The sequence below is a fragment of the Triticum aestivum genome, chromosome 5B, assembly GCF_018294505.1.
Source record: "Triticum aestivum cultivar Chinese Spring chromosome 5B, IWGSC CS RefSeq v2.1, whole genome shotgun sequence".
In the NCBI taxonomy this organism is placed as follows: domain Eukaryota; kingdom Viridiplantae; phylum Streptophyta; class Magnoliopsida; order Poales; family Poaceae; genus Triticum; species Triticum aestivum.
Genome location: NC_057807.1, coordinates 688,516,584 through 688,543,882, shown reverse-complemented (window position 1 = coordinate 688,543,882; position 27,299 = coordinate 688,516,584). Strand labels below are relative to the sequence as shown.

General features: G+C 49.2%; 1 long non-coding RNA gene across 1 annotated transcript; it reads left to right on the top strand.

Moving 5' to 3' along the window:
• Window positions 1-2,678: 2,678 nt before the first annotated feature.
• On the top strand, window positions 2,679-3,709 carry LOC123117688 (uncharacterized). The gene is made up of 3 exons (XR_006457476.1): window positions 2,679-2,812; window positions 3,013-3,089; window positions 3,204-3,709. It is a non-coding gene; the product is annotated as an uncharacterized lncRNA (long non-coding RNA).
• The last annotated feature ends 23,590 nt before the right edge of the window (window positions 3,710-27,299 follow it).

The following is a 27,299-nucleotide window of genomic DNA, read 5'->3' as shown; positions in this document are numbered from 1 at the left end:
AGACATTCAGTAACTAAATAGATCCATAATTTTGCAGCAACCAGAGGAAGAAGATCGACTCAGCATGCTGACGGATGACATTTTACTGTCCATCTTGGGGAGAATCGATCTAAGAACAGCTGCCAGGATGAGTGCGTTGTCTACACGGTGGAGGTGCCTTCCTTGGTTGCTGCCAGAGCTCCGCATTGATGCCAAAAATTTCCTATCTGTTCCACACCCGAAGCCTATCGAGGAGAAGGATATGGATGAAGCAATGACGTTTCTAACTATGGCAACTCGGAGCTTCCTCGTTAACCGACATGGAGAGTCCAGCATCTCAACTTTGAAACTAAAGATCTACCTGATCAAGAATTTCTTGTGCGAAATCGGTCAACTGGTAGATGATGCAGTTGACAGTGGTTTGTTGAAAGAATTACATCTCGCTATTCTTGATATTTGGGAGAGGAACTCTGGTGAGGAGTATATGCAACAGCGAGCCCGACAAATAGATGGTTTTTTCAGTGCCTACCCTATTGTGCTCCATTACCTCACAAGGCTCTCCCTATACAATGTACGCATTGACAAATTGGATGCGCACCATCTCCTGTTTGATTGCTGCAAGCAACTTGGGCATCTAAGCCTCTTTTGGTGCGATACTGGTGCTGGTTCCCTGTCTAAGATTGATGCACCAAATTCAAAACTCCGTGTTCTCAAAATCATCAATTGTGCTTTTGAGAGACTTGAATTGGTCTGCCTTCCAAAATTAGAGAAGTTCATTTGGGATAATTGGTTGCCTTACTGTGTGCCATGGGCCGCCTTTGGTTTTGTCCCGTTGCTTGGAGAGCTGGTACTCTCACGTGATGCGGTATGTGGTCAACGCGAGTTTAAATTAAGCGAGGTTCTACGTGGAACAACTTGCATACATACTCTCTCATTGGATTTCAAAGGGGAAAATGTAAGTGGTTTATTTCTGCCAAGTATTCACATCCTTTCTTACTTCTGTGTTCATTATGTTGTCATTATTTTCAATGATAGATTGTATATGTGTTTATATCCATGATAGACAATCAACATAGATAATTCTTATTTGATAATATCATCACCCTTCTTGCATATTATACATTCTTTTTTATATCCTCTGATCAGCTTTGGATTCAACCTGAAATGAAGCAACTCCTCCCCGAATTCAGTAAGCTAAGAAAGTTATCCGTAAGTGGTATCTTTGTTGAATTCGACCTTTTATGGACGACAATGTTTCTTGTGGCGGCACCATGCATCGAAATATTACATATTGAGGTGAAGTCTTTTCTCCTTAATTATATTGCCTTCCTTTCCTTATCAACATTTAAGGCTTATTGTAGTTCTTCACATATTTTTGAAAGAAAGATGTTTAAAATCTACATATGTAATGAATTGGTCACATAAATACAGGTATGGGAACATACATGTGATGTGGAGGACAATTTCAGGCAGCAGTACACTGAAAGAAGAACTCCTCAATGGAAAATGCACATTGATGGCTCCAAAAATTTGCTTTTGAAGGAGCTAGAATTTACTGGATTTAGGTCACTAGAACATCAATTTACATTTATAAGAGCCATGCTAGAGCGAGCTCCCAACTTGCAGCTGGTAGTTCTGAATGGAGACGAGCAATGTGACGACTGTGATGCCCTTGATACACCACAGTGTCCTTCGAAATTTCGAAAGAAGGATGAGCAAGAAATGGTGGTTAGACGAATTCAAGATGGCAAATTCTCGCCGCAGATAGTTTTTGATGAATAAGAAGCTGCTATCAAATAGTTAGAGATGGCATATTTCAGGAAAAATAATACTCAATATTTAAGCTGTAACTATATATGCTAGTGAAGCTCCCAAATTCCCTGGTGTAAAATTGACTTTATGTATATGGAAACATGCACTGTGTGAAATCTGATGGTCGGTCTCAGCAGTCAGATTGAGAAGGCAGGACCGCTGTAAGGCAGCCTGCAAAACTTCCTTTCTCGTGTCTCGATATCCTCATGTATCTAATTTCTGAATTTTGATGTCTTTATGATACATGTTCTAGACTAGCACACATGATTTCTTCGTATGTAACTTATTGTTTTAGGCTTTGCACAACTGGAATTGATGAGAAAAAAACTGTGCAAAGCCTTGGAGGTTGCCTGGAAGTGGTCGTCTTCTCATCTTTGATGTCTTGGCAAACAAGGCCAGCAAAAAAGAAAAAGATCAGTCACTGTTTCCAAAACAATTTAAGCTTTTTTTCTTGCAAACTCCAAAACAATTTAAGCTGATTAATATTGGTATAATTCGTTGAGCAAAATACATACTCCCTCCATTTCTAAAAATAAGACTTTTTAGTGATTTCAATAGGAGATACATACGGATGTATATAGACGTATTTTACAGTGTAGATTCACTCATTTTTGCTTCGTACGTAGTCTGCATTGGAATCTCTAAAAAGTCTATTTAGGAACAGTCCGAACAGAGGGAGTACATAATTAAGTACTGCCATGGGCGGATCTGGGCCCCAGGCAGCCCAGGCCATTGCCTGGGGCGTGGGAATGTTCCTCAGCCCATATATATATATAAAATAGGTTCGGCCTGGGGCGCAGCCCACTTGTAAGCCCAGGCAGGCCAACTGGCCCAGCCGCCCAGGGCATGCCTGCCGCTTTTGCTGCCGCACGAACACAGCCAGTCTGCACGAACCAGACGCCCCCGAGCAGGACGAACCCTAGGATTGGCCCCCCTCTGCCCGCCGCCGCCCGAGGAATCTCCGGCCACCGGAGTCCCTTCTCTCCTCCGTCCAGTGGATCGGCTCCACCGTCCTTCCAAGGTAGCGCCATCACCATCTTTTCTTAGTTATGCTGCTGATCTAGCTGGTTTCCCTCGAGTGAAGTTTAGAAGTTTTTGGGGTGACTTCTACTAGTTCTTAAGGAACTGTATAAGATCAAACATATATATACTTGGTTTTGAACTTAGATGTGGAAACTGATTTAGACATTTAGTAATTTTTGTTTGTATGTAATATTACAGGAAGTCAAGATGAGTAAAAGAAACAAGACACTGAATTCTTTTTTTCAAGTTTTGCTGCTGATCTATGGAGTAAATGGGTATGTGTTTGAGGCCAATACCTTTGCTCCTATTGTATGTGTGTGCTATTGCAGCCTTGTAGGTGTATTTTCTTATATTTTTATATATTAATCATGCTCCTTTGTCTTCTGTAGGTATTTCGGCAAACGAGGGGAGGTGATTGAGAGATTCATGGCAATTGAGCATGTTCCTGATTGAGGAACAAAATGAGTGATGATTGGATGAATCATAGAATGGTATGTTACATTGAGCGAGATGCATTTGTTAGCATTGAAGAATGAAAGATCATCAAGCGATTTCAAGGTTATCGCACACGCAAAGGCCTTTTGCCTCGTCTGACGTAAGCTTTCACATTTTGCATTTGTTATTAACTAGTTTTACCTGCTATATTATGCATTGATTTGCATTTCAAAATTTATGATTGAAGGTTTAGCTTCTTCTACTATTGAAAATGTAGTCATGGGGGGCTCAGATCAACCAATCCTTTGCTTTGGTTTCATACTTTTGTATCATCTATGTATGTTACATATTATCTTTTGATTTTTCTCGCTTTATTAGTTGACCAATCATGGAACAAATGTTGCCATTGAATGTTAAGTTTGGTTTTTTATTAGTTATATGCAACATAGATTGACTTTTGTATGGCTTGAAACTGGAGTTTTTTTTGGTCGTTTTTAGCCCTTAGTTTCTCGCCTGGGGCGTCAGCCAATCCTGGGTCCGCCACTGAGTACTGCCCCTTATTTCGGTTAGACCAGTGAGAAAAAAAGAATTGTCCATTAATAATCCATCTATGTTCTCATCACACTGATCAGGGATGTACAGACTCTGATAGATATAGCTAGATCGACTAGCTAGTTCATCTAAAGATAAGTTCATAGGTCTGACATAATTATAGTGCATCATCATCATGCTAATGCATTACAGCTACTACGTTTCAACATCTCAGACTCTGATCAGTACGTCGTCCAGACCCCATCCGGGGTGCCCCAGAGGATGTCAGCCGGTGAGAGGTAGAGAGACGACGAGCGGAGGGCCGCCGCCGCTTGCAGGGCGTCCTCCTCGTCGGGGTCCAGGCACGGAGGAGGCAGGTACGTCGACAGCAACTCGTAGCGGCCACCGTCTGTCGGGTCCCACGTCAAGTATCCGAAGGGGTTGGTGAGCTCGTTATCCTCGAACGCCAGCTGCGCGGGTTCTGGTTCTGGGCAGGGGAAGCCGCCGTTGCCCTCGCCGAGCCCCGTCGCGACGGCTGGCAGTGACAAGTTGTCGTCGTCGTCATCGTCGAGGATGACCATGGGCTGCTTCATCGTGCCGCCGCCGTTCTTGGACAGCGGCTGGTCGCTGTGGATGATGGCGCTCTTAGCCTCGGCGCGTACGCGTGTCCGGTCGTTCATGGGCACCGCCGCTTCGCCGATTTCAACAACTTGTTCAGATGACGAAGCCGAGGGCACCACGGCGCGCACGATTTGTCCCGCGAAGCAGGCCAATGTGCCATTGTCTTCCTGATGGACGCCTCTCTGCCGCGCGACGGGCCGATCCGCCGCCTCCCGGAGGTGGGTGGATGCTTTCCTCTTGTGCCCGGAGTCAGACACCATCGAGGACTCTGGCGGGGCGGAGTGGACGCCGCCGTGGACGAATGTGGCGTCGGGCTGGCCGGCGTTCATTGGGCGACGGGAGTCGTGCGTGGCGTCCGGGAGGTGCGTGTACCGAGGAGGACGGGAGGTGTGGAGTGCACCGGCCAGCTGACCAGCTTCGCCTTCATGGACCATCACGATCGAGGGGAAAACAATAGATCGAACCGTGTAGTATCTCGATTCTTGGCGTGGCTCAATTTATATGTGCTGGGAGGGAGAGGCGCGTGCATCGCAACATGGTAATTCGAAGCGGGGTAGAAGACGATGCGGAGCCGGATTAAGAGAGACACAAACGCGTGCACGTACGTACGCGCGCGCTAGCTGTTTCTGCTTTCCTAAGCATATACTCCTCGGTTTCAGTTTCCGATTGGGTGACTTGGACAGTACTCAGCAAGTTCGAAGCCAGTACATGTGATAGAAGAACATTCACCTTTTGGTCTCTCCGTAATCAAGGGATATGACTGTTCGTAGGCCCTACTTTCAAGATCTAAGAGCATCTACAGACGGACTTGGCAAATCCGGGCCCTCAAATGCCCGCGGACGTGCCCGGACGCGTCCGCGGACAGTGACCGGGCACTCCTCAAATCGCGTCGTCCACATCTGTGTCTATCATATCCGAACCCCTATATCCATACTATAACATGCAACGTCGATCAAACTACGTAGATCAGCTTTGGACGTAGAAATTGCACAATAGTTCCCCAAAAGATCCACCAAAGTTCACAGAAACGACTGACAACTATATACTACATCTAAAACTTGAAACTAAAATCAATTTCACCACTTCCGGGCCGACCCTTTCCCCTTCTGGTCGCCGACGTAACTGTACCATCGTCGGCTGGTGGAGGATTGTCCCATTCTTTGGAGGAGGAGGAGGAGTCGACGATGACGAGGCCCTTGAGAGGCGCTGGACAGCCCGGCCCTGCTAGCGCCTGAGCTTGGCCAGCCGAGCCGCCTCCTTCGCCTTCTCCAATGCCTGCTGCTCGGACTGCTCGATGGCATGCCGAAGAGCCTTGGTGTTCTTCCGGCGGAGCCGCCGAGTGTCCGTCTCCACCATCGTAAGCGACCGGCAGTAGACCCACGCGTGGAGCCGCTGGTCCTCATGAGGCTCCGTCGGTAACTCACACCGGCGGCGGACAAAGCTCTCCACAACCTCCCTCTCTCTTGCCCGCTGCCTCTCGTGGCGGGCGGCGCGCGCCTCCCACTCTTGCGTGTGCGCCCGGGCCGGCGGGGTGGGCACAAGCACCCACCGCTGCCCACGAGGGGGAGCAGCAGCCGGCAGGGCGATGGGACGGCGTGGGGGAGGTGCCGATTGCGCTGGCCACCTGTCGGAGCTGCCCATGGCCAGGAGGGGCCAGCACCGGCGTCGGAGATACGCCGATGGGGAAGCGGCGGCTGCGGCGAGGCTGCAGATCGGGAGTGGCCCCCGGTGTCAACCTTGGACCGCTCCAAGGCGATGCGGAGGGCAAGCTCCTACTTCGGATCCACCTCGTCGTAGGAGTGGCTGTCGGAGCTCGACGTTGCGCCGGATTTGATCGGAATGATGAGGGGAGAGGAGAGGACGGAGCAAGAGAGGAGAGTGAGTGAGATAGGGTTTTGTACCAACGAGGCCGATGGGGTTTTTTGTCAGACATCCGTGGGGCCAATGGTGGGCTGGGCTTGCTAGGCGGACACGCCCGGGTGCCCGGGCCACCCCATATCCACCCCATATTTGGGCTGAATATGGGGGTGCCGGTCAGTCCGGTCGTTTGAGGCCCATTTAAGGTGTCCGTCTGAGTTGAAAAATTCTGGCCGGGCAGTGACCGGGCAGCCTGTCCGGGCGTATGAGACGGCTTTGAGAGGTTCGGCTGTAGATGCCCTTAGGCTGGCATCCTCGCCCCTGTCAAATGCACACACACATGCACCAACACTATTACAGAATTATTAGGCAACATAATCATCATGTTTGTTTGTTTGTTAGATAGTGTAGTGATTAACATCAATGGAAGAAAACGATCTTGAGTCGGATCTGATGGTCTGCGATCTATCTTCCAATTTACGCGTTGTTTCGAAGTTGGTGCATTAGACCAGGGTGTTATTTTGGCAAAGGGAACATGCCCAGCCCAAGCGTTGCTCTCTGGGCGGCAACACTGGTGGTGACCGCGCCCCACCGCGACAAGGGGCCACCATCGCCTCCCTTTCTCACCGCTACCGGTTAGCTGGCTAGATTTCTCCGATGGGTCATGGTGAGTCCCCCGTCTCGGTGGGCCTGGTGGCTTGAGTCCCTCGCTGAGGTGGGGAAGGTGGCAAGTGAAAGCTTTGCACCTCCGCAACAACGGCGATGATGCTCATTTGTCATGTCCCTTTTGATGGTGATGAACCCCTCCGAAATGGTGTCTAGATTGGATTTGGTGTTTCTAGAACTTGCGGCGACTAGAATTGATTTTTGTCGACTTCCCTAGGGTTTCTGGAATATTGGGGTACTTAGAGCAAAGAGGCGGTGCGGGAGGCCACCGAGGTGGGCACAACCCACCTGGCGCGCCTGGCCCCCCAGGCGCGCCCTGGTGGGTTGTGCTCCCCTCGGAGCTCCCCTCAGGTACTTTCTTGGCCCACTGGATGTCTTCTAGTCTAAAAAAATCCACAAAAAGTTTCGCTGCGTTTTGACTCCGTTTGGTATAGATTTCATGCGATGTAAAAAACAAGCAGAAAACAACTGGCACTGGACACTATGTCAATAGGTTAGTACCAAAAAATGATATAAAATGACTATAAAATTATTTTAAAACATCCAAGAATGATAATGTAATAGCATGGAACAATAAAAAATTATAGATACGTTGGAGACGTATCACTCCCTACCGCGCCCCTCCCTCCTCCGCCGGCCGCCCCCTCCTCCCTCCTCCCTCCTCCTCCGGCCAAGCCCTCCTCCCCCTCCCCCTCTCTCCTCCCTCCTCCCTCCTCCTCCTCCCTCTTCCCCCCTCCTCTCTGTTTTTACTGTTTGTTTTACTGTTTTTAGTAAGTGTAATAGAAATAGTTTATTTAGGAAGTGCTTAATAGAATTAGTTGAATTAGTAAGAAAATTAATTATTTTTATTTATAATAAGTGCTTAGTTGAACTAGTTGAATCAATATAACTAGTTTATTTTTAGTAAGAAAATTTAGGTATATGTGATTTGATGATCTAATTAAAATTTTACTATAGAACTAGTTTATTTTTAGTAAGAAAGTTAATAGAACTAGTTTATTTTGAGTAAGTACTTAGTTGCACTAGTTGAACTTATGTCATTATCACGTTGTCATCAAACAATGCTATATGAGATTTGATGATCTAATTAAAATTTTACTCGGTGCACTTTGCAGGCTTTGTAGAGTCGTGTCTCCTTGGAGTGATCGTCATCCGAGCTACCTCTACTTCCTCTACACCCGAGTCAGTGAGCTAAAAGTCCACCTCCTCCTTCTCCACTCCTCAGTGTTGAATAGAGTAGAACTAGGGTATTTAGTTATGCTTCTTAACCAAATGAAATGTTCTGGTTATAACATATATTGAAATATTTTTGTCAATATTGAACCACTGAAATGCAATGAGCACCAGTTTATGCTCATGTGTGAAGTGTTGATTCATTTCCGAGTGGCCTATATTTTGCTGGAGTGTTGATTCATTTCCATTCCGGTAAATCTCAGGCGCTCGATATGTCCTATTTTAGCAAAGGTCATGCCGGATTTTTTTCATGAATTTAAGCATGACTTATGCTAGAATATGTAGGAAATATCGAGTGCCCCGGATTTTCTAGAAAGAGAATTAAACGACATTTCGAGTTGACTTTAAGTCTATCAGGGCTCCATACATAACAGTCAAAAAATTAGTGAGGGAGAGTATCCACCATATATGAGAGAAGAAGAATGCCGACTGTTGTCGTGGGGGTCGCTTTTCCTTCTTATCCTTGTGGTAGACCTTTGTTATGCACTAGGGGAAGGAGTAGCGACCATCATCGACGGTCAAAAAATTGGTGAGGGAGTGTCCACCATATATGAGAGAAGAAGAACGCCGACTGTTGTCGTGGGAGTCGCTTCTCCTTTTTCTCTTTGTAATAGACCTTTGTTATGAACTAGGGGAAGAAGGAGTAGCGACCATTACCAACGGTCGCAATATCAGAGAGGGAGTGCCCACCATATACGTGAGATAATAGTTTAGGAAGGAAGACTCGGCAGACCTAAAGTCAACCCATTGCATACTGAGTAATAGTGATATGTGTGTTGAGTTTCCTGGTAGTTGCCTTCGACTGATTTTCAAAGTTTCAAATATGAACATAGGAAATGTCTAACGACGAAAGGGAATTTGGTATGTGTGAATACTGCGAAGACGAGCGTGGCATGTGCGACAAGCCTCACCTAGTTGGTGGTAGGCGCTTCAGCGTCATGCTGGATGAGACCTTCGAAGTGGATACAGTAAGTCAGAACGGCAAATCTTTTTTCGTAATTAAGCATGGCTTCTGCTTCATTTGCTTCAACTTATAATTTTAATTTTTTACAATTCTACTAGCGTATCCCCTGCCATGCAAGAATTTATGTCTTGGATAAGATTGGTTTCAGTACTATGGAAAGTATGGAGGTAAAGAGAGTTCACTTGAGGACTGAGCATGGTTATACTTTTGCCGTAAAATTATACAATACAAAGAACTACTCCCATTTTGAATGCAAAAATTGGGGAGCACTATGCAAGACATATGCATTTGAGCCTAATATGCTTATCACCTTTGATATTCGTCCGAAATATGAAACTGAAGGTAATATCGACATCTAGGTAGATGTACAGACGCCTCCAGTTCTACCATTATGTGAGCTTTTGGACCCAGCTGTCAGCCTCTCCACGTACAGTCCACGTCCGATGGAAGCCATTCCTTGACCACTGTCGGTGTCAAAACCGGCGGATCTCGGGTAGGGGGTCCCGAACTGTGCGTCTAGGCGGATGGTAACAGGAGACAAGGGACACGATGTTTTACCCAGGTTCGGGCCCTCTTGATGGAGGTAAAACCCTACGTCCTGCTTGATTAATATTGATGATGTTTGTTACAAGAGTAGATCTACCACGAGATCAAGGAGGCTAAACCCTAGAAGCTAGCCTATGGTATGATTGTTGTTCGTCCTACGGACTAAAGCCATCCGGTTTATATAGACACCGGAGAGGGCTAGGGTTACACAGAGTCAGTTACAATGGTAGGAGATCTACATATCCGTATCGCCAAGCTTGCCTTCCACGCCAAGGAAAGTCCCATCCGGACACGGGACGAAGTCTTCAATCTTGTATCTTCATAGTCTAGGAGTCCGGCCGATGATGATAGTTCGGCTATCCGGACACCCCTAGTCCAGGACTCCCTCAGTGCCCCTGAACCAAGCTTCAATGACGACGAGTCCAGCGCGCATATTGTCTTCGGCATTGCAAGGCGGGTTCCTCCTCCGAATAATTTATAGAAGATTGTGAACACCAGGATAGTGTCCAGCTCTGCAAAATAAATCCCACGTACCACCGTAGAGAGAATAATATTACACAAGTTCAATCTGCTGAAGTATTTTGTGGCGTGACATCACACCACTACCAAGCCTTTACTAGAATTGTTTTTATCGTACCACCTCAGTGCGTTTAGCGAAGCGGTTTCCTTGGCACGTCTTGTCGAAGCAGAGATCGTGTTCCCCTTATTCCGGGATTTCCATTAATACGGACGTGGGTAACCCAACCGCGCCCGTTGCCGCGCCTCCTCCATCCAAGGCGGGTTCCAAACGGTCACGGGGACGGCTCTTGGTATTCTCCCTCTTTTTAATGAGACCAAGGCCCGTTCTTTTTCTTCAATCCTCAATCGAATCCGCCTCTCGCCCCAAGTTCCAACACCCAGGGCTCCAGATTCGGGTACTTTCGACCTTTGACAATGTCCGGCTCCGACCTACAAGGCCGGTGGATGCCCTCTTCCGTCACGGAAGAGGACGTGCTAAAGCTGAGAGACGCTAGGTACTTGACCTATGAGATTTCGCATAGGTTGCCTGCCCGAGGGCAAGTTATTCCTACTCCCGAGCCCGGCGAGAGCGTCGTGTTCGTGTCTCACCTCTGTCGGGGTTTAGGCTTCCCGATGGATCCCTTCGTGAGGGGGCTCATGTTTTACTATGGGCTGGAATTCCATGACTTGGCTCCAGAGTCCATCCTCCACATCTCATCATTCATTGTCGTCTGCGAAGCCTTCCTCCGCACTACCCCTCACTTCGGCTTGTGGCTCAAAACCTTCAACGTGGAGCCGAAGATGATTGAGGGGTGTCAGGCAGAGTGCGGCGGGGCGGTTATAAGCAAGAGGGCCGTTGCTCCATGGCCCGAGGGCAGGAGTGGTTCTATATCACTGCTCCCAGGGGCAGCAGGCAGAGGCCACCGCCCGTCTTCCGCTCGGGCCCTCCACAAGGGCTGACGTCATGGGTCAACAAGGGGCTTAACTGGGGGCCGTCCAAAGACGTACCCCTGTTGCAGGACCGGATTTGAGGCCTCCAAGAAAGGGAGATTAATCTGGTCGTAGTGGCACAGGTTATGCTGATTCGGCGCCTTCTGCCCTGCAAACGTCGCCCCCTCCGCCTGTGGGAATTTAATCCGGAGGGGCCACGAGCTCTCCAACACTTCATGGGTTTGACACCCGCGGAGATGTACAAACTGTTCTTCGGATCGCAAGAGATGCGTCCGGACTTGACCGAGGACGCTGGCCTAAGCTGCAATCGCCCGAATACTCAAGTAAGTAGCCCTGTGTCCGGACATATTGTCCATTTATTTATCATGGGTTTGCCGTTTAACCAGCTATCCCTTGGACAGGAGTGGATAGCGCAAGCAAAACTGATACGGTGTCCGGCCCCCCTCCCTGGGACCACGCCGGATCCCGTGTTAGCCAAAATGTTGGAGGTTGCGCCTTCAGAGGAGGGCGAAGGGGGGCACAGGGAAACTACCACCTCTGCCAAGGAGGCTTTCAGTAAGGGGGGAATCGAGAGTCCCTCCTTCCAGGGGGAGAAGAGGACCGCTTCCGAAGACCCGGAGGCCAAGGCCTCAAAGCGGGGAAAGAAATCTGCACTGGAGGGTCCTGTGCCGGGAAGAGCCCTGGCCGCACGATCTCCTCAGAGGAATCAACCCTCCAGCGAGCCGTACGTAAAAGGGGGGATTTTGTAATAGGGGACACCCCTGCTTTATTTCTAAGGGTAACCGAAGTTTTCACCTTGTAGTTCGGATCTCAGCCCATCTCAGCAGAGCTCATCTTCGGGGGACCTTCGTCCGGAGATGATGGAGAGCGAAACGCCTCCATCTGCCGCCCCGACGGGCTGGGCGGACGACCCTGAGGTGTCGTCATGGAGGGTCTCCTCGAGTCCGGCGGGGCCGGGGAGTTCGGCACCCATTGGAGTACGGCCGGTGGAGCTGCAGGATTTGCTCAAGAGGGCGTCTATCTCAAAAGATCACCGCACATTAATGAGTACGGTGATTGAAAGGATCTCATCCGCCGAGAGCGGGTTGTATGAGGCCGTCGGAAGTTTGCTGATGGGGTTTGAGGTATGCAAAAAATGACATACCTTTTGACAGTTTTGCACATGGAGTGCGCCCTGTATAGATAGTAGCCCCTGAGACTTGGTATGCTATCGAAAGCGACAGCGTGCCGAGGATCATGATATCAGTTATAGAATGTCACCTTTCCTATGCAGTTGGCAGAACGTTTGGTGGCCAGCCGGACTGATGGAGTTGCCGAGCTGACGAGGCAACTCGATGTTGCGGATGCGGACATCGCGCTGGTCAATAAATGACTTAATGAGTCATAGGGTAGGTGGTTGCTCCACGGTCGCCTAGTAACGGAGCTGATGCCCGTTCCTTACAATTTGTATGCTTGATGCAGATGGTGCCGCTGCTGTGGAAGACCTTCGAGTAGAGCTTGCTCGAGCAAAGGAGCAAGCCAGGAAAAGTGATGCGGCTGCCTCGAAGGCAGCGGAAGAGCTAAAAGCCGAAAAGGCTGCTCAGTGCCGAAGCAGGGAGGAGATGGCCGGAATGGCCGTGAAATTAAAAGATGCTGCCGACCGCTATGAGGTTCTTGAAAGAGAACGCCGAGCGGAGCAAGAGGACCTGAAGAAGGCCGCCGCCGAAGCCAAGGATGCCCGTAGTGCGATGCGGGCTATGAAGGAGGAACTGCGTCAGGCCGGAGACATTGCGGCTGGAAAGCCCTTTATGCTGCGTAGGAAGTTCACGGATCCGAAGTATGCTCAGCTGGGCCGATTGTGCGGTGCGGAGGATCCTTATCTGGATTTGGCGGCGAGTGCGGCGGACGCAGTCGTGCACTTCAGAAGCCAGAAAGATCACGAAATGGAAGAGCTTTTATGGTCTCAATTCCATAGTCCGGAGCGTCCACTTCCGTTGAGTGATCGGCTGGTTGAGTGGGCTGAGCTGAATAGATTGTCCGGACTTGCCATGACGGATGTGGTTGCTCATCTGTGGCCGGAAAGGACCAAGCCTGAGAGTTATTTTGGCTTGTTGCAACAATTCCTTGGGGCGGTGCCGCATATCAAGGCGATGAAGCGGTCGGCATGCATAGAAGGTGCACGGATGGCTCTCGCCCGTGTGAAGACATACTGGGCGGAGATGGATGCCACCGCTGTTGCGTCCCGGGGTTCGGACAAAAGCCGATTACCCGCCGAGCACTATTTTGAGGAAGTCCTGCAGGGCGCTCGTTTAATAGAGTCGCAGTGCTCGAAAGATGTTATGTTTAAATGACATGTATGATTTCTGAGATCATGTTTATAATGCAACGGCTTTTTATACTTGTGCGTTAAAGTATTGAACTATCTCCTGTGCGGCCGTATATGTATGAATAACCTGAAAGATGGCAGTCTTTGGCTTCAGCCCCCACGCACATGGTGCGGGGGTGTTTGCAAAAAAAGCGCTTTTTCACACTTAATCCAACGTCTTGGTCCTTTAAAGGAGGTGATAGCATAGCAAACTAGGCAACCGGACTATAATGCTTTATCACTTTCACTTAGCCATAGGAGCTCGATGGTGGGGCTACTATATAGCCCCTAGAGGCACCGCGCTCTCTGAACTCGGGGCGCGTATGTGCCTGACCGGGAAGCGGTCCTTCGTCAAAGCGGAGGAATTCTAAACATTCCAATAGTCGATCGAGTGGTTGACCAGTCTCTCGCTATATCATGACAGTCAGTTTTCGGCTTTCTCTACTGAGGTGCTCGCCCGGCCGAACCGGGGCACAATCGCAGTAGTTCTCCTGGTGCCGCGTTAGCCGATGGAGCGGAACGTAAGGCAGCAAAACACAGGAGCCGGGCAAACCCAACATTTGACCAAAGACATGATTCGGAGCTGATGCATATAAGGCCTAACTCGAGACGCCGAACACTCCCTGAGGTGTTCGGTCTTTATGATACCGGGCAGAACAATGCCCTAAGCCCCTAGTGTCCAGGTACAGGCGGGAACTTCTGACACGGCCGATGCCAAAACGCCAGCCTCCTCCTCGGTTATGGTAGGAAACCAGGGGATGTGTATCAACAAGAGACAGTAAGAAAGGTTTACGCAGGCTCTTAATCTGAAAAGAATCCTTGCAACGGGTCCCTGCTGCACATCTGCGCCTGTGTCTCCGTTGTGCTGTATCCTGTATGGGTGTAGCACGTGCTTCATCTGTAAAAGAGAAGGACTTAGTTTGGAAGAAATATCATGCAAAAGATGTATTTAAAATAAAGTATAATTTTGAAGATGAATAAAGTTGAGCTTTATTGGCTCTCATCGTTTATACGCGCGGCCCCTTGTAAAGGGGTATGTGGCTGGGAAGCCCCTTGTTTATTTACGCCGGACTCGCCTAACCGTGTCCGAGGTCAGAATGACCTGTTTTTAGGGGCTTTGACCTGCAAGGTCGGATTAGTGTGTGGCTGTCAAGGCAGTCTCACGTTCTCCGTGGTCGAGTAACACTCGGAGTTACTCTTTACTGAGATTATGCCGCGTGGACCGGGCATTTTAAGCGTAAGAGACGCATAATGTGGTATTGCGTCAAAGCGGGCGAAAGCTTCGCGTCCCAGTAGTGCTTGAGGGCCACTGTTAAATGGGGCGATATGGAGAATGAGCTTTTCGCGACGGAGGTTGTCGGATGAACCGAACACAACCTCTAGTGGTACAGAGCCTGTAAAATTGGCTTAAAGGCCTGGAGTCGCTCCTTTGAAGGAAGTGTTGCTACGGTGAATTTTGGTAGGGTCTATCCCCATTCCGCGGACGGTGTCCTGGTATGGCAGGTGCCGTACTATGTTTTCGTGTTATCACATGAAGTGAGTTCACTGTTTTGACTTCTAGTGGGAAAGTCTTCTGTTTTCCGGCGTGCTTCTTGTGGGGTTCGTCGTCGTCTTCGCTTGGTGTGTCGAGCCCCTTGCGTTCGGCGTTAAGTCGGCCGGACTGCTTGAAGACCCAACAACCCCTGTGGGTATGGTTTGCAGGCTTCCCGGGGGTACTATGTATTTGACATAGTCTATCCAGAATTTTGTTTAGGTTGGATAGCTCGTCACTGTTGTCCTTGAGGGGCAGTGTTTTATTGTTCGGCCGAGAGCTTTTGAATCCGGCGTTGACCTCCGTGCTATTTGGGCCATTTTCCTTATTCCGGCGCCGATCTTTTCTGCGTCGTGATTTCTCATTTCCATCCCTGACTTCGGATGTACTCGGGTCGCTGGTGCTACATCTAGCCAGCCAGCTGTCTTCCCCCGCACAAAAGCGGGTCATGAGGCTTGTTAGTGTGGCCATTGTTCTTGGTTTTTCCTGGCCGAGGTGTCTGGCGAGCCATTCGTCTCGGACGTTGTGCTTAAAGGCTGCTAAGGCTTCGGCATCCGGACAATCGACTATTTGGTTCTTTTTGGTGAGGAACCTGTTCCAGAATTTGCGTGCTGACTCTCCGGGCTGTTGAGTTATGTGACTTAAATCGTCTGCGTCCGGAGGGTGGACATAAGTCCCCTGAAAATTTGCTCGAAACGCATCCTCGAGCTCTTCCCAACTTCCAATGGTATTTTCTGGGAGGCTTTTGAGCCAATGCCGAGCTGACCCTTTGAGCTTGAGGGGTAAGTATTTTATGGCATGGAGATCGTCTCCTCTGGCCATATGTATGTGTAGGATATAATCCTCAATCCAGACTCCGGGGTCTGTTGTTCCGTCATATGCCTCTATGTTTACGGGTTTGAATCCCGCTGGAAATTCATGATCCAGTACCTCGTTAGTGAAACATAGTGGGTGTGCGGCGCCCCTGTATTTGGGTGTGCCGTTGTCTTCAAACGCTCGGCGGGTTGTGTTGCTTCCTGGAGTCTTCTTTTTTGGCCCATAGATAGACCTGACCGGGTCATCCTTTTTCCGAGGATCTTTATGCTGATCGTGTGCCGGCTTGTGTGCGGCGCCCCTTGCTGCTCTTAGCCTGTCGTCTGGTCGTCTATCCGGCCAGGCGACTTCTTTCTTTTTTGACTGCGGGGGCTCTAAGGCCTCCTCATCAAATTCGGGCAACAGCTTGCGCTTCGGGTAGCTCTTTGCCTGGTGACTAGCGCCATATATATCTGCGGTATTGAGTACTTTGCTCCATCTCATTCTGAGTGTGTCCTCTGTTGTTTTGAGCTTCCGCTTTTGCTTCTTCAAACTTCTTGCCGTGGCGACGAGCCTTTTATGAAGGTTCTTATGCTCTGGTGATGTGTTCAGCATGAGATCGTCTAGGCTCTTGTTTTCGTCGGGGATGGGTTGCTTGTCCAATTCATCATGTTCGGATGGTTGCTTGGTGGCATGTTCGCCGTCCACTGCTTCGCCCTGCTCTAGGTCCGGGTCCGTATGGGTGCCGTTTTTATCGAGGCGGGACTTCAGGCGGCGCTTGCGTCGCCGTTTTGGTTGTTTGTTGGGGGAGTTGTCCTTCGCCACGTCCCGTTGTTCCTCATTATCACTTCCTTTTGGTGTATCCACCATGTATACGTCGTGAGTTGGGGTGGCTTTCCAGTGCCTGATAGGCGCTGGTTCTTGGTCGTCTCCGGCATCGTCGTCCATACCGTCGATGTCTTTGGAGTCGAAGTCTAGCATGTCGGTTAGATCGTCGACAGTGGCTACTAAGTGGGTGGTGGGTGGGCGTTGAATTTCTTCGTCGTCCACATCCCAACCATCCTGACCGCAGTCCGGCCAGGGCTCTCCTGATAACAAGAGATACTTTAGCGAACTCAAGATGTCGCCGAGAGGTGAGTGTTGAAGGGTGTCCGCAGCGGTGAACTCCATGATCGGCGCCCAACCGGATTCTATTGGAGGGGGCGCGGGAGGCTCGGAGTCCGGCACCTCGGAGTCACGGGCTTCATGAGGGACAAGATCAGTGTTCGGCTCTATCGCCGTAGAGGTTGCAGCCCCCGAGGCGGCGTCTAGCCATCCGTCCTCGATCTGCGCAGCCGGCTCCGAATTGAAGATCGAAGCGGACTCGAGTGCGGCCTCCAGGATACTGTCCGGCTACAGAGCTAAATCATGCTCGTCGTGACAGTGCGGCACGCTCGGCTGTGGCTCGAATCCATCGAGGATCACGTTCCCGCGGATGCCAGCCGTGAAGTTCAAACTTCCAAATCTGACCTGACGGCCAGGGGCGTAGCTTTCGATCTGCTCCAGATGGCCAAGTGAATTGGCCCGCAGTGCAAAGCCGCCGAATATGAAGAACTATCCGGGGAGGAAGGTCTCACCCTGGACTGCGTCGTTGTTGATGATCGAAGAAGCCATCGAGCCTATCGATGACGACACAGAGGTCAATGAAAGCACCAATGTCGGTGTCAAAACCGGCGGATCTCTGGTAGGGGGTCCCGAACTGTGCGTCTAGGCGGATGGTAACAGGAGACAAGGGACACGATGTTTTACCCAGGTTCGGGCCCTCTTGATGGAGGTAAACCCTACGTACTTCTTGATTAATATTGATGATGTGTGTTACAAGAGTAGATCTACCACGAGATCAAGGAGGCTAAACCCTAGAAGCTAGCCTATGGTATGATTGTTGTTCGTCCTACGGACTAAAGCCATCCGGTTTATATAGACACCGGAGAGGGCTAGGGTTACACAGAGTCGGTTACAATGGTAGGAGATCTACATATCCGTATCGCCAAGCTTGCCTTCCACGCCAAGGAAATTCCCATCCGGACATGGGACGAAGTCTTCAATCTTGTATCTTCATAGTCTAGGAGTCCGGCCGATGATGATAGTTCGGCTATCCGGACACCCCCTAGTCCAGGACTCCCTCAACCACCTTGACCATGCCACGCCTAGAGCACCAGGGCGTTGGACGACGGTGAGGCCTAGGAAGGGGACAACGCGGAGCCGGGAAAGACGCGGCAGTGGATGCCCACGCGTAGAGGAGTATGAGGGTTCACTCGTTCGGCTGCGGTGTGAGGCTGTCATCGCCGCAGAATAACATGGGTTGTGGGTGCGTAGAGGGATGGCCTGGCCAGCGGTGGGAGTAGTAGGGGGCGGTGAGGCCTCCGCGGCATCACAGCCGGCCACGGGCGACAGGAGCAGGCGGCACGACCGACACTGCTTCGGGCGGCTGGAGCAAGAAGAACAGAGGTTGAAGAAGCACTACGGCCGTTGGATGGACATTGTACGGTCACTGGAGCTAGAATCATTCATATATTGACTATAGTTGACAAAGGCCTCCATTCCAGTCAACTTAGTAGGCCCACAAGTCAGCCTCCCACCAAGGTTGGTCCCAGCTAGCAGGGGGTATTCATTTTTTTGTGCGTAATAAGGAGACACTTCTGGTGGGTCCGAGCTAACAGCGGGGGGAACGTTTTTTCGCGAAATACGGTGGCCCGACCTGTGGGTCCCAGCAGTCAGGGGGAAATGTTTTTTTCGCGAAATACTGGTGGCCCGTCCAGTGGGTCCCAGCTGTCAGGTGGAGGAATAATTATTTTCTTCATAATAAGGAGGCACTTCCTTGCGGCTGCCGTGGACCCAGCTGTCAGCCTCTCCACGTACAGTACTCTTCCGATGGAAGTCGGCCGTTGACCACATTGACCACGCCGCGCCGAGAGCACCACGGCGGTGGACGACGGCGAGGCCTAGGAAGGGGATGACGCGGAGCCAGGGAAGACGCGGCAGTGGAAGCCCGCGCGGAGAGGAGTACGAGGGTTCACCGATTCGGCTGCGGTGTGAGGCTGCCGTCGCCGCAGAATAACAGGGGGTGTGGGTGAGTAGAGGGATGCCTTGACCAGCGGTGGGAGTAGTAGGGGGTGCTGAGGCCTGCGCGGCAGCACAGCCGGCCACGGGAGGCGAGAGCAGGCGGTCCCGCCGGCGCTGCTTTGGCGGCTGGAGCAAGAAGATCAGAGATTGAAGAAACACGACGGTCGTTGGATTGACATCCAACGGTTACGTCTGCTAGAATCATTTGTTGACGTAGTATATATAATAACTAAAAAATATTGCATACGCGTCAACTAAACAGGCCCACAAGTCAGACCACTCCCTCTTTTTTTAATAATTTATATATAGCTCATGGCAACTTCTTATGCAATTTATTGCAGTCGTTTTTTTTGGTTGGCCAGGGCAATTTTCGCATATTTCTGTGGGTTCCAAACTATTTTTAATACCGAAATGTCAAGCCAGATTTAAAGTACTTTGAAGATATATTTGAATTAGGTTAATGCCCAGTGAAATAGGAATCTGAAAATGTGAAAAAATCAGAAATTATAAAGTAATTTCCAATTTGTCATCTGTTTTTATATTTCCAACCCATTTTATATTACTTTCAAGATTTGCAGGCGTCTTGAAAGAGTTGCAGCCCATCAGGGCGTAGAAAAATAAGTAGGCCTGGATTGGGTATTCTTCAGAAAAAATAAACTGGGCTCATTTTCACAAAGAAAAAAATAGCTGGGATGGTCACATGGTGAACATAAAATATAAGCCTGGGCTAGACGGGCCACAGCCCAGTTCAAACCCTGCTCCGTCTCAACAATACCAAACAAAAAAAATACTACTCGAGTAGCTACGTCCCAGGTGTCAGCCAGTCTTGTGCTGTTCTCTTGTCTATTGACTATATACGCTCACAATGTCATGGGTCCCAGATATCAGGAAAACACTAGGAGGAAGCATTTTATTTTTCCATACGCTGACGTGGTGGGCCCCTACTGTCATCCTCTCCACGTACTTTTGCCGATTCTTGTCGTTTGTTGACCATGTTGACAACGCGAGAGGGCGGCGCCGCGGCGAGCGCACCAAAGCGCACGGAGGACGTCGGCGTTAACGATTTAGGAGACGGTGGGGCGATGATGCGTGCACTGAGGCGCAGCCAGCCGTGGGAGGCGGAACCAGGCGGCCCCGCCGGCGCTGGTTTGGTTTTGGCGGCTGGAGGAAGACACGACTGAAGAAACACGACAGACTATAAAAGCAGCAGGAGTACTTAACAACCTTAACTGAAACCAGCAGGGGCACTTAACAACCAAAGCTGAAAGCACTATGAGTACTTATACAGGTTCAACCGTACAAAGCACGCCTTGAACAGTGCTACATTGCCTATAGTTAACCAAGGGTGAGGCTGCCAAGGCCCAGGCGCCACCCCGCGCATCCACAACCTTCTGACAGCGGCTTCATCTCGCAACGTGGTCAATAAATAGGATATTCGCTTTAGAGCCATGGAAAAGCATGAACATAATCTTTTGTCCTATTCTCCAAGATGGACGGGCCTTCATTATCTGAGACCACCCACGAATAAGTATCTTTTCACCTCCAAGGGGAATGGAGTAGGTCGACATAAACATCATGTTGTGACCAAGCAGAAGTCTGACCCAACCATGGTCAGGCATCTGTATAGGAACAATAGAACTCGGTAGTTCCCGTTTCAAGAAGATCACAGCTATAAAACTGTGTATAAGCAATAGTTTATGAACAACATATATAACAGAAAACAGCTCGTACCATAAGTTTCTCGACACAGATGGACCTGTTCAACGAGTGCAGCAGTGGCACACATATCCCACGTGGCCTTCCACCATTGAAATTCCCCACAAGGACCTCAAGACGATCAATAAAGCATAGGAACTTGTGGATGTCGATCCAGTCAACTTCAATGCCATTAGTAACAGCCGAGTTATTATAGACTAACAAACGAGCAGACTGCTTAACTCTGAAAAAACCTACACGTGCCACCAATTATAAGAAAATATTAGTTAGAAGTAGCATCTTCGTGAGAGATTCGTTGCTACTTCTAAAGTTAAATTGTGATTAGTTAGACAGAATAGGTGGATTAAGAAGTAATCGAGGCAACAAGCAAGAACCAGATACAAAACTAACATGGATGAACAATTGGAACGACATCGGGGTGGAAGATCGCAGTGAAGATGAGAGCAGGTTCTGCTATTTCCATCAACATTCCTGCGCCAACTTTCAGTCCGTAACACTTGAGAAAGTTTATCCAAGTTTGGCCATAAAAAAAGCAGCGATCTTCTTGGTTCATGAACCCAACTCGGAAGTAATATCCATGGCTTGTCTTCACTGTGACCATTAAACTAGTGTATTCAGTTATGGCAAGGCCGAGCATCTTGAGTACATGTGTTCTGGCAGAGCAAATAATACACTGCCGGAAAAATAATATGACAACACAGCATGTTCAAAAAAAACCACCCTCCCGGATACAGAAGAGGATTCTAGGAACATACTGTGCGCGTTTCAAAATGTTGTGGTAGGATGAGAAGGAACAAGTGTGGCGTCTCGCCGAGGGCGCAGAAATCTGTAGGGTACTCGCACTTTGGGCACTGCAACTGAAACATACTAGATTCAGTACGAAGAAAAATGCATCAACGGCGGCGGCTTCCATCCTAGGATTACCTGTGACTAAGGGACTTGGATTTATCGGGGATGGATGAAGAATTCGTACCTGGTTCTCCATGAGAAAACCCTATGGAATCGCCGAGCGGGGGTTTTCTCTGAACAAGCAGACGAGGGAGAAGGGGATTCAGGCCCAGTGAAATATTGCCGCTTCGTTCGTCCAGCTTACTGCTAAAGCTAGAAGGGGGGGGGGTTGTGATTTGACGGCTCATTGGGCATTACTTTGGCGCTACGACCGGGGTGTGTCTACTATGAAGTTGTGCACTCTAATTTGTGCATATGGCACGTGGACCCCATTGCCGGTTGCCCCACATATCAGCGAAAGGAAGTAGAAAGACAGGAGTAACTAGTTACACATAAATATATATTTTGACAGAGAGATACTCCCTCTGTAAAGAAATATACAAATCTTTTATATCACAGGCTCACCTTGCCAAGAAATATACCCCCTCTGCAACGCACGGGCATTATGGGGGTTCAGCTTTTTTTATGGGGATTCAGCTGAGAATATAATACTCAGATAGGCTCACGGTTCTGGACTTTGGGCCGCAGGCCGACCCTGCATGTTTGGGGGCCCATGTGTTCTACCTCAGCACTTTTCATATTGCAAGCGATCTGTACTGCGCTGGTTTTAGATGTTGTCGCAAGGCGAATACACAAAATTGAATAAAGCACGGCAGCTGTTGGAATGAAATCGAACGACAGTTCCTAACCAGCCATCAGAGTTGTAGTTCTATCAACGATATACCATGTGATAAATAATACTGTCGTACTACTTATACACACAGGACACTTGTTTCACCATGCCAGATTATTACATCAAAATCTCTCGGCGGATAGATCAGTTCGGCAGTTGCGTGCTGCTACTGAAGAATTTCAAAGTTGATTTGGACCAGCTCTCCTTGCCGAGAAAGTTCGATTTTGACATCATCCCCTACCGCAAGATATGATTTAGATTTGAACCTTGACCATCCTTTAGCATTAATCATCATGCGACCATCCTTTGTACTTACGGTATATTGAGCAAGTTCATTCACACCAAGGCTATGCATGGTAAGAGAAACTTGGCCGCGGTCGCCCGGATAGTTGAACGACTCCCTCGTTGCTCTAGGAATTCTCTGTTTGCAAACAAGAAGACATACCCAAATAGTTAGATCAACACAGTGAATCATGTGAAATAACATGGAAAGAAAAAAGAACGAAGCACTTGGGCGGCCAATGCTTACCAAGAAGGTGGACATGTCGGTTTTTGTAAGGACTTTGGTATATGAAGTGTGAACTGCAGCCCAGTCTGTTGGCGGTGCAACTGCACGGGCCGGACCAAATGCAAGTGCAAGTGTTGGTGCAGGTGCCGAAGCCGCTGCTGCTGCCGGAGATGGTGCTCCTTGTAGAGCTGGTGCTGGTGTCGATGCCTGATTCTCCGGTAGATCAGACTGATCCGCTGACGCGTTCGGTGCCCAATCCTCAGCTGGATCAGACTGAGCTGCTCCCGCTGTCAGTGCTAGAGCAACTGCCGATGCTCGATCTGTGCGAGACAGCGGCGATCGTGTCTGGTTTGCTATGATCAGCTTTCTAACTTGACTAGGATCCGTGACCGTGATCCAGTTTTTTTCTTCATTTCTTTTAAACGTGAGAAGGACTAATTGTGGCATTTTTGTTAAACCAAACGGCAGTTCATCATAGGGATTCAGCTTGTACTCAGACAACAGACTGATCCAATTTTTCCAGTAATACAAGTGATGGAGAGTGCCTTCGTTACTGACACAACATAAGAAGTGAAACCTGCAAAAATAGCCATCGTAGAGCAAACCAAACGGTTTATTCTGTGATGAATGTCACATGGCAAAACCTGCGTCGTAAAATTGCAGGAAAAGAAAGAAAATATGACATTAAATCAATAAGATTTAGACAGTAAATCAATAAGATTTACTTGATGTGACACGAATGAATCCTTACCAGGAAATCACTATGTTGAAGTACTAAATAGAAGATTGATCGTCCAACTACGCGTGGCATGCAGGGGCCCTGCCTACTCCCACAAGCAGGACAGTCCAAAGGTCGTGACAAATCGTATGGACCAAACATCCATGGGACTGGAAATCCTGGTGGTGCGATAAACCCTGCAATGCATACAGATATTGGAGTGTAACCATAATTGATAAACCGTCCTCACAAAAAATATGATCTGGATACTTCAAAATGTACAGACTGAATTGAGTGGATAGACATTAACATAGACCGTTCTCAGGACTGACCACACACCAAAAGCGGCAGTACTAATAAACAATACAGGGTTCACAAACACAAATCAAGTACTGAACAATAGTACTTATTACAGACAAGCAAAGTTGCACTAACTAAACTCTGCAGACTATTTCTTACCACCGACCTACGGGATGAACCCCGCATAACTGACTAGGCCATGGACTTCGTGTGAGATGTCTACATGCACCATCACCATCTTATCAACCTTAGAGAACCTAACAGAGTGGTCTTTCCACTCATAAACATGATGATGAAGGCAGGCTGCATCAAATTTGTTGGGAAGCTTTACAAGAACCACACCCTTCGTAATCGAAGGCACAGCCAGGAAATTGTTGTGGTCAAGTACAGCCTCAAGAACACGCCTGACAACAATGCTACAGGAAAACACTAGTTGAGGACACGTGGCGACAAGGACACAGCAGCTGGATAGTTCAACAGTAGAACTCATCATCAGGTCTTCCAGTTCACACGGCATGACTTTGAGAACTTCATCTCCACCGCGGACCTGGTTCTAGTTCAAACAGAAACCATATTTCATTACTACCTCCGTTCAAAAATATAAGATGATTTTCGATATTATACTCCATATATGACTACATATACGCACAGAAATGAGTGAACAAAGACACTAGAACATGTCTTCAAAGGCATGAGAGTAGAGGGATTACATGCAATATCCATAACACAAGTTACTGAGGCAAATATACCCTCTTAAAAGGTAGCATTGATGTTCATAAAGTACTCCCTCCGTCCCAAAATTCTTGTCTTAGATTTGTCTAGATACGGATGTATCAAGTCACATTTAGTATTAGATACATCCGTATCTAGACAAATCTAAGACAAGAAATTTGGGACAGAGGGAGTAGTTGAAAGTAATCTATAAGAAATCAGTGTCAACCTCTCGCATGTTTTGGTCAAAAGAGGAATTTAGAACCGTCATTTGGCACACTAAAATCACATGCAAGATCACCCAGAAAGTTGTACTACCAGTACTAGTACTGCGTGTTAGATGAAAAAACACGATCAAGATCGAGAAAAAGATCGTCAACAAGAGACATTACCTGGACTTGCTTAATGAGGGATCCCGGAGAGGGGGGCTTGGACAGGGCGATGGCTTTGAGCTTGTCTGCGGTAGTCTCGGCGGGGTGCTTGCGCTTCTTCGTACCATGAGCCTCGACGGTTTTGGCCAGAGCCATAGACATCACGTCGGCCGGTGCTCCGGCGTCCATCCAAGAGAGGAAGCTGAGAGAGAAGAGTGAAAGGAGGAACGAGATGAGGGAGAAGCGAAGCGAGTGGGGGTTTTCTTCAAGAGAGGAAGCTAAGAGAGAAGAGTGAAATGATGGTTGCTTCGTCCGTCCAACTTACTGCTGGAAAGGAGGGGGTTTTGTGATTTGACGGCTCATTGGGCATTACTGCGGCGGTTCGATCGGGGTAGTCTACCGTCACTCTACTACGGAGTAATTTAGTGCATGGCTGGTGGACCCAGGTGCTGGCTGTCCCACACGTCGGCGAAAGTGAGTAATTTAGTGCATGGCTGGAGGAGGATCCACACGGTAGAGCGTGTCCACTGTTTTTCATTCTGAAGAAAAAAATGATTACAGCAAGCGTTTCCACTCTTACGACGGAGGAGTGCGAAACACGGCAGCCACTTGAACATACACAGTGCTCCTACTACTAGGCATGTGCAGTGGTTCATACGTCAGTACTACACAATCTTGTTGCTAGTGTAGTAAGATATGACGATAACAAATGATGTTGTGCGCATGTCAACTACTCCTATATGTAACATAGTACCGCTTTTTCGACTGTCCGGTCGAGAATGAACGGTGAGATCAATGTTAACAGAACTAGGTCCACAGCGCACGGAGAGTACGGTGCTACAGTACTCCATGAAACATGAACCATATGAAGCACATCCTATCGTGTTAGACAGGGTGTATGCAGGGTGCACGGGATGGGAGCAAAAGTTCCCTTCTCGACCCACTTTTGGGTGTTTGGCAGAGTGCATGAAGGGTGCATGAGTCCACACTAGTAGGTTGACAAAAATACACAAAGATGAAACAACTATATTGAGATGAGAATGCAACCAAACACACCCACACGCTTTGTGCTACAGTGACTGATCTGCACCGTCTGAGTTTGATCCAACGGTCATGTTGCGCCGAGACATGGACATGCCCATGCAGAGGGCGCCTAAACACCACCAAAGTCCCTCTGCTTCTCGAGGCGCACGACGTTGGTGATGAGGATGAAACCGCCCGCAGAGCCCGCTCCCGGTCGACGGGAGCCAGCTCGTCAAAGACGACGTCCAATGGCACGAATGGATTCCGGTGACGGAGCCCTGAAAGGATTTGCCCGGCAATGGCGACGGCAGCGTGCAACCCCTCCTTGTCCAGCTCAGCCCCCACCATCGCGCGGAGACGGCTCAGCTCCTCGGAGATATAGGTGAAGAAGGAGACCAGGTCAGGAAGCTGCAGCTCGTTGAAGTCGACCGGGTGGTCGAACGGGTTTAGCCCGACGGCCGGCATTGTCGCGCTGGCACGACGGTAGGCATCGCGCAGCCGCAACACGTGCGTGGCAACTTGGTTCACCAAGTGGCTGAGGCGATCCTGGACCTCGTCACGATCGGCCCGCTCACGCTCCAGCAGGCTCCCCTGATGGCCTATCGTATCTCCCGCTTTCTGCAGCAACACCGCCGACGCCTCGAGCATCTTTGTGGTGGACGCCTGCCGCTTTTGAAGCTCCGTGAACTCCCGCACATAACGGTGGAGCATGGCACTCCTCTCCTCCTTGAGCTCACGGAGCTCCACGTCCTTGGCCCTGAGCTCCGCATCCTTGGCATGGAGCTCCTGTGTCAGGAGCCTCACTTCGGACTCCGTGATCTGCTGCGCCGCCATGGCACCAGGTAGAAGCAATGGGGAGAGGAAGCAAAGGGGGAAAACGGCTGAAAGGCAATGCAATCTACAGGAAGGCGGAGGGAGTCAGCCGAGGAGCGGGGAATCTTTTGGTTTTCACCATGGTAAAACACCAGTCGAGGAGTTCTCACATCAGGGAACAGTGCGTTTTTACAGGCGGAGTCATCGTGACTAATTGCTACCGCGCCTGCTCCCGTCAATCAAAAAATTACAAATCCTGCCGCACCTGCTCCCGTCAATCAAAAAATTAAAAATCCCGACGCACCCAAACACCATAGCAATGCCGCGGTGGATATTTAAATTTACCTGCCGCAAGTAGATAAAAAAGGGGTGAAAAAACAAATTGGCGGCGGCCTAGCTAATCGGTCAAACTAGCCCAACTAGCTAGCCACCGTGCTTCACTGATGTACTCGGCGGGAAAGATGGTCTTTCGTGATTTGACGACTCATTTACTTGTTTCGGCGCTACGACCAAGGAGGACCCAAAAAACGCGTGGTAGGGTGTCCCACGTCAGGAAGAATATATGTGTGCACCACCCGGGAGGACCCCGAAACCGCGCGGTAGGGTATGCCACGTCTCGGCATGGAGGAAAAA